We start from the raw sequence: 8,643 nt of genomic DNA, 5'->3' as shown, positions 1-8,643 counted from the left end.
GATCACCTGAAGTCAGGAGTTCGAGATCAGCCTGGCCAACATGGTGAAACCCCATCTCTACTAAAAACATAAAAATTACCCAGTTGTGGTGGTGGGCACCTGTAATCCCAGCTACTCAGGAGTCTGAGACAGGAGAATTACTTGAACCCAGGAGGTAGTGGGTGCAGTGACCCGAGACCATGCCACTGCACTCCAGCCTGGGCAACAGAGTGAGACTCCATCTCAAAAATAAACAAATAATAAAAAACAAGTGGATACAGAACAGGAATAATGGAATAGCCAACAGGCTCTAAGTGCCAGGAATCTAAGTGTCAAGGAGGGGAGGCTTCCTGAAGGAGGTGATAAGTTGGAAGTGAGTCCCAAAGAAAAGATAGGAAGACAAGTAGGAAAAGACTTTCTGCAAAGAAGGAAATCTGTTTGCAAAGGCACAGCTTCAGAAAGGCATGGCAGGTCGTACGCATTGTTTTTAGGAGAAGCTGTGAGGTCATCAGCCTGGAGCCAAGGGTGCAAGATGGGAGGGGAACATGAGTAGACATAGCCAGGCTTTGAAAGGCCTCGTCTACTCTCCAAAGGTGTGTGGACTTATCTTACAGACATTGGGTTGCCTGAGTCTTGAAGTAGTCTTGAGGTAGACATGGTACCATTGGTTTTATAGCCAGAGAATTCTGGTAGCCATAAATAGGGTAGGGAAGTGTGGCCAAGGGGCAGAAGAGGGATGATGAAACCAGGCTGGGTGGTGGGTGGTGAAAGCCTAAGCTTTGTACCCAGCAGTGGGTGTTGACATGATACTGCATTGCTGTGACTTATGGGCCAGTTGGGAGGAGAATGATGGTGGAGAAACCGGCAGGTCGGATCTCTTCCCTCTGCCGGCAACAAGTTCTGGGTGCTCGTCCACTCCCCGGCCCCCAGCTCTTTGCTATCTCATGTACCCAGCCCTTCCCCAGACAGTGTCATCCCATCCCTGTTCTCCCCGGCTAGCTTGTAGAGCATATTGCATAAAGGTTAAATTCCCCTTTTATTTAAAAAAATTTAAATTATTTATGCATTTTTAAAGCTATCTTTTGTTTTAGAGATAGAGTTTCACCCTGTCACCCAGTCCTGAGAGCAGTGGCATGATCACGGCTCACTACAGCCTCGACCTTCTGGACTCAAGAGATCCTCCACTTCAGCCTCCCGAGTAGCTGGGACCACAGGTGTGCACCACCATGCCTGGCTAATTTTTTAAATTTTTTGTAGAGATAGGGTCTCGCTATGTTGCCCAGGTTGGTCTCAAACTCCTGGACTCAAGTGATCCTCCAGCCTCAGCCTCTCAAAATGCTGGGATTACAGGGGTGAACCACCACACCTGCCAAAATCCCTTTTTAATGGCTACATTCGAAGTCCCCCATTCAGCCGTCATGCTCAGTATTTGCTAGTGTGAACACACCTCCACCCAAGACACCCTGTTACGTCCTCACAGACCCTGCCGTTTCTGCAGCTGACACTTTGTCCTCACAGTGTCTCTGAGGACCGCCCTCCTCCACCTGCGTGAATGAAATACATCTTCCAAGGCTTGGCGCCCCCATGAAACCTCCCCCAGCAGGGCTCCTCATAGAAAGCTCTCCCTCTGCTGATTCCTATGGCATTTTTTCTGACTCTCTACCACACTTGTTTCGCACTGTTATTTACATGTTTTGAAAATGGGCCACGGTTCACGGTATAGTGTAGAAGTCAAGAGTATCTCACAGAACCCACTATAAAGCTGCCTACGGGCCAGGCACAGTGTCTCATGCCTGTAATCCCAGCACTTTGGGAGGTCGAGGAGGGCAGATCACAAGGTCAGGAGATCAAGACCATCCTGGCCAACATGGTGAAACATTTCTACTAAAAATAAAAAAATTAGCTGGGCGTGGTGGCACGATAACTGTAATCCCAGCTACTAGGGAGGCTGAGGTAGAATTGCTTGACTCCGGGAGGAGGAGGTTGCAGTGAGCCACGATCGCACCCGCACTCCAGCCTAGGTGACAGAGCGAGACTCAGTCTCAAAATAAATAAATAAATAAATAAAATAAAAAATTAAATTAAATTAAATTAAAGCTGCCTACATAGTAGGAGTCAGCTGATATTGATTGTCACTCTGTCCATCGGGAGGCTTATCAACAGTACCTGTCACGCTGCTGTCATCAGTGTGACTGGTGTGCAGTACTGAGAATGGGCCCTGGTCAGAAGCCTTTGCCATTTATCATAAACTCACGACCTCAGGCCAGTCACTTCACCTGTCTGGATCTTCATTTCCTTATCAGTGAGATGGCAAAGTTAGAGTCATCAATGGTAGTTAATTCCTTTTCACTTTCTGTTGATCATATAACCTCCTTTCAAATGTGGACCTGGTTGTGTACAGTACATGAGAGTCAAGCTGCTAGGAACCCGGCATCTCCTCCCCGCCGCCCCTCCTTCCCGTCGATCCACTGTGGACTTAGAAAACAACCCGAAAACTCCCACACTGGGTGGTTCCTTCTAAGACTCAACACCTGCATGGTTACAGGATAGCAGAGATGGCCAGTCTCATAGCTCTAGGTCCGGACACTACTGTGTCTACATAGGACTAGGGCAGGATCTAGGCTAAGAGCTTGGTCAAACCCATGCTCACTAATTATAGAGAAGTAGTTACTGCAAAATTTCCCGAGGAAACCAAAGCTAGGGTTTGGTTTCCACTTAGATTGAGCAACTTCCTTCCAGGGCACTCAACCTTCTCAGCAAAACATTCTCTTTCAATACAAGCAGTCCAATAACACGCAAGGGTTGTGATTGTGCATTTGACATAAACATAGAAACGCACCTTCAGGAGGAAACTGGGCCCTGGTTATTCACTCTGGTGGTGTTTATGTTGAGTCTTTGTCCACTTTAATCATCTTAAAGATCCAGAACAGGTTGAGGTCACAGCTCATGGCCAATATGGGGCAACAGACAGCTAAGCGCATACCGTAAGATTTAAAGTAAACAGGTGGCTCACACCTGCCGTCCAGCACTTTGGGAAGTCCAAGAGGGAGGACTTCTTGAGGCCAGGAGTTTGAGAGCAGCCTGGGCAACACAGGGAGACCCCGTCTCTACCAAAAAAAATTAAAAATTAGCCAGGCATAATGAGGTGCTTCTGGAGTCCCAGCTACGCAAGTGGCCGAGGTAGGAGGATGGCTCGAGCCCAGGAGGTTGAGGCTGCAGTGAGCTATGATTACACCACAGCACTCTAGCCTGGGTGACAGAGCGATACCCTGTCTCTAAGAAAAATTTAAAAATAAAATGAAATAGAAACTGGCTGGGCACGGTGGCTCACACCTGTAATCCCAGCACTTTGGGAGGCCAAGGCGGGCAGATCACCTGAGGTCGGGAGTTCAAGACCAGCCTGACCAACATGGAGAAACCCTGTCTCTACTAAAAATACAAAATTAGCCAGCGTGGTGGTGCATTCCTATAATCCCAGCTAGTTGGGAGGCTGAGGCAGGAGAATCGCTTGAACCCAAGAGGCAGAGGCTGCAGTGAGCCAAGATCACGCCATTGCACTCCAGCCTGGGCAACAAGAATGAAACTCCATCTCAAAAAAAACTAAATAAATAAAATAGAAACTAAATAGTAGTACCTCAAGTGACAGAGGATGTTTCACATTTCACTGATAGCCACCTAAAAATGATTTAAAATCACACTAAAGGGATCTAAGACTTTCATTGCTTGAATCTCCTCTGCAGGATATCTGTGGCCTCTCTCCTTCCTCCAGCCAACCTCGCCCTGTGCCAGGCAGGCTGAGCAGGAGGCTCAGTGTCTTCATCCCAGCCAGTCCCTGAAGAGAAACTGGAAACATTCCCAGTTAACTAAGCCAGTTGCTCCAAAAAGGCCCCCATTCTTGGGTCACCTTCCTCTGCCCTGTTCCTCAGTCAGGCTGGTGCTGGTTTGGGTGGGTGGCCTGCAAGAACTGTCTTAGATTTCCCAGACCTGGCTCCCTCCTTTTTGTAAACACCTGGACCTAAATTTCCCATCCACTGCTTGCTGGCCAGCACTCCATTAACATTTTCCAACTTCAGCTGGGACCCAAGATAGCCCATTGGACCTATCTGCCCTTGACACTAGAGTTCCTGCTCTCCCCTCTGGGGTGGTTGTCACAGGAACTCATGGGAACCAGATCTTCCCCAACAGAGCAGCTCCTCAGAGTGGTGGGTGGTTATCAGGGTCAGGCAGAGGCTATGCTGTTATATATGGTGATGCCTCCAGGGGATTCTCAGTGAAAAAACCATGACTGGGTGTGTGGGTGTGTGTAGAGAGAGATGAGACCAGACAGAGTGCCAAGAGATTTTTGTCACGGTAGCCAGGAAGGGGTTATTTTGGGTTATTTTGAGTTGGAATCTCACTCTGTCACCCAGGCTAGAGTACAGTGGTGCCATTGCAGCTTACTGTAGCCTCGAATTCCTGGGCTCAAGCAATCCTCCCACCCTAGCCTCCCAACTGGCTAGGACTACAGGCTCATAGCATAGGCGTGCTGGCTGTGCGCCTGTGGAGTTCAAGACCAGTCTGAGCAACGTAGTGAAAACCCATCTCTACAAAAAATACAAAAGTTAGTCGGGTGTGGTGGCATGCACCTGTAGTCCCAGCTATTTGGGAGGCTGAGACAGGAGAATAGCTTGAGCCCAGGAGGCACAGGTTGCAGCGAGCCAAGATGGCACCACTGGACCCCAGCCTGGGTGACAGAGCCAGACCCTGACTCAAAAAAAAAAAAAAAAAATCCCAGCTCTTCCACTTACTGGCTGTGAGATCTTGCTGATTTAAGATACTCAGCTTATTGGAGCCGAAGTTTCCCCATCTGGAAAATGGAGATGACAATAATAATACCTACCTGATCGGTGGCTTCGATGATTACACAATGTAATATGTATAAGGTGCCGGGCACATTGCAAATCACTGTATTTTTTAGCCATTGCTTTTATTATGCTACACCTGTCTCCATGGTTTTACCCCCGACTTTAACACAACCACATTTGGGGTTTTTTGTTTGTTTGTTTTTTTCTTTTTTTTGAGATGGATATTCATTCTGTCGCCAGGCTGGAGTGCAGTGGTGCAATCTCAGCTCACTGCAACCTCCACCTCTTGGGTTCAAGTGATTTTCCTGCCTCAGCCTCCCAACTGGCTGGGACTACAGGCACGCGCCACCACACCCAGATAATTTTTGTATTTTTAGTAGAGACAGGGTTTTACCATGTTGGCCAAGATGGTCTCTGTCTCTTGACCTTGTAATCTGCCCGCCTTGGCCTCCCAAAGTGCTGGATTACGGGCATGAGCCACCGTGCCCAGCCTAGATTTTTGAAAACTTTTTTTGAAATAATTTTAACTTTACAGAAAAGTTGCAAGAACTCCATGCACTCTTTGGATTCACTGATTGTTAATATTTTGCCACATTTGCTTTATCTCCCTCTCTTTTTCCTTTCTCTTACTCTATATAAATGATCGTTATAATTATTATTTTGCTAACCTATTTAAGAGTTAAGTTGTGAGTATTTTGACCCTTTACCTCTAAGAACAAGGAGATTCTCTTATATAACCACAGTAAGAAGATCATATTCATGAAAGGTACCACTAATACAATACTATGATGAAATATACAATCCCTACTCAAATTTCCCCAATTGACTCCATTCTAAAGCCTTTTAAAGAGATTGTTCTTCCCTGTTCTGGGATCAAACCCAGAATCACATGTTGTTTGCAGTTGCCAGGTCACATGAGTCTCCTTTAATCTGGAATAGCTCCTCAGTCTTGCTTTGTCCTTCACGTTGAACCATTTTTGAAGAATGCAGAGTGTGCAGATGCCCCTCATCTGGGCCTGTCTGATTTGCTCCTCGTGATCCTGTTCAGATTCTGTACTTCTACAGAAGGCTGCACAAGCCGTGTCTTCTCAGCACATCACACGGAGAGGCGCATGATGTCCGTTTTAATCTGTGGGGAGATACTTTGAGATCCTGCTCCTCGCAAGCCTGCACCCAGCAACCTCTAGAACAGATCAGAAAGCTGTGCACGCCATGGCACCGGTGCCAGGCACCTGGAGTTTGGCCACCCACGCCGTCAGCCCCTGGCCCTCCCGCCCTTCCCGTCCTTCTCGTTCTTCCTCCCGTCTTGCTGCACTCCTCCCTGACTTTCAGGACGGGCTCCTTGTGCCCCTGCCCCACTGATCACAGGGGTTAACACAGAGCAGGGACTCTGTAAATTGACATTTGAATGTCACTTTAAAGTTAATAAAAAATATGTGATCTAGGGTCTGCATATCTTCTCAGGGGTAAGTGTTTCAATAGAAGTTTCTTTGACAAGGATTTCATTTATAGTTCACTAGGGTCAGGCATGAAAGACCACAAATATTCTTTCTATCTGCCAAAGGGCAATTCAGACTGGGAAAAAAAAAAAACACCCTGAAATGGTGTGGAGAAGGGAGGGAGAAAGGAGAATTAAATATGCATCTACCTCACACGCCCACCACTCTCTTCCATATGGTGTCCATGGTAGCAGGCAGTGAAAGACCACCGCATCAGAGAAAGTGATACGTAGAATGTGGTGGACAAATCCTCATGCGCTTATTCAATGTTGACGATGAACCCATCGTGGGCTGGTACTGCTCCTACTCTCAGAGCTGCGGTGATCTCAGTGAATAAAAGAAAGTCCTTGTTCTCATGGAACATATATTTTAGTTAGTGCTAACAGACGATGAACAAATATCATCTGCACACATACCCCCCCCCACACGCAGATACCCATCAGGGAGTGGGAAGTGAAGGGGTATAGGAAGAGAAGTGGGGAGGCACTTTGCACAGTCAGACGTAATAAACTAGGCTGGGCTCAGTGGCTCATACCTGTAATCCCAGCAGTTTGGGAGGCTGAAGGGGAGGACCACTTGAGGCCAGGATTTGAGAACAACATATCAAGACCCGATCTTTACAAAAATTACAAAAACTGGCTGGGCATGGTGGTGAACACCTGCAGTCCCAGCTACTGGGGAGGCTGATGAGGGAGGGTTGCTTGAGCCCAGGGTGTCTAGGCTGCAGTGAGCTATGGTGGCACCACTCCACTCCAGCCTGGGTGACAGAGCGAGACTCTGCCTCAAACAACAACAAAAAACAAAGTCGTAAACTAAATTTACAAACAGGATACGAATAGACTTTAAAAACATAGTCAGTTGACCAACGATTAGAATTCGTGATGCAAAGATAGAACAACTTTGTACAAAACTGTATTCCTGATGCTGTTTTCACACGTGGATTTCTGGCTGCAGCAGGATATTAAGCAAATAATAGAGAACCTTTCACTTCACCTCTGGCTGAGCCACCCCACTTTGTTGAATGTTTAGAATTACCTCGATTTAAAAAAAAATACCCATCTCCAACTAACACGTTGTTTCCTAGAAATAAGGCTCTACTACACACACACACACACACACACTCACACACACACACACACACGAAGATGGCTTCTGGGAAAAGATCTTTTCTACAGGAAGCTAAAAATTGAAATGACCAAAGAAACCATCTTTGCAGCCTAGCAGAGAGCATGAGTGAGCCTGGCAAGAATCCAAATTCGGAATCTACATCCATTGAATCTAACGTCTCCTGTCTTACTCCGTGTCTTTCAAATGACTTTCAAAATGAAGTCTTATTTTGGTGAAGGCAAAAAAAATACACAGTCAATTTAAAGAAAGGCATAGAATAAAATTGATGGTATCATATTATTTACGGAACTTTAAAAAACACATATGCAAAATGCTGCTATACATAGTTCAGGTAAACACACGTCTAAGGACAGGCGTGCAAGCATGTGAGCATGTAACCCTAATGGAAGTGAGAATGGAAGTTTGGAAGCGGAACGGGAAAAATAATGAATAAAACAAGAGAGGAGCTTTGCCTGCATGGATGGTAGGGGGCCAGGAAGTGAAGTGCAGAATTACTTAAGTGAAAGTGGAAAGAAAGTTTCACAAAAGGATGGGGAAGGAAGGAGATTTTGCTGCCAATAACGAGGAAATGAGTGCGCTTTTCCTTCCCCTGCATCTGGGATCAGGTCGGCCAGTGAGCCTCTGAGCTTCTCCCTCTGCCCCGTGAGGCTGTCTCAGGGTACCACAGCCTGCAAATCTGCCACTGCCAGGGGACAGCAGGGACAAGCATGGTGGCAAGAGGCGGTGGGCAGGCATAAGGCAGCCTCTACCAGCCGTGGCATCTTCACTGGATCACACAGCTCTGGTTCCCAGTCCAGCTCCATTATCTACTATATATGTGACCTTTGGGCAAGTTGCTTTATTCTCTAAACCTCAGTTTCCCCATCTGTGAAATGTGCCTAATAACATAATAATAGTAAGCACTTCACAGGGTGGTTGTGAGGATTCTGTGGGCCAGTGCATGTAACGCCTCCATCACAGGGCCGGGACTAGAGCCCATTCTTGGAAATCCTTAGTTATTAACATTCTTCTCTTTTTTGCTTTCCGGAAATGGCTGCCAAACTAACTTAGCCCAGCACATTATTCTGCATGTTCAGAACATGCCCAAGCAAACTACAGGCGGGCTATTGGCAACATCTGCCAAAGGATACCTGTGGCTTTCACTCTTTGGTTGTTTTTTTTTTTTTTTGAGATGCAGTCTCGCTCTGTCCCCA

This window comes from Aotus nancymaae, unplaced genomic scaffold (assembly GCF_030222135.1).
Source record: "Aotus nancymaae isolate 86718 unplaced genomic scaffold, 86718_ANA_hifiasm-v0.15.2.pri h1tg000032l_0, whole genome shotgun sequence".
Classification (NCBI taxonomy): Eukaryota; Metazoa; Chordata; class Mammalia; order Primates; family Aotidae; genus Aotus; species Aotus nancymaae.
Note: the sequence above shows the minus strand (reverse complement) of the source record.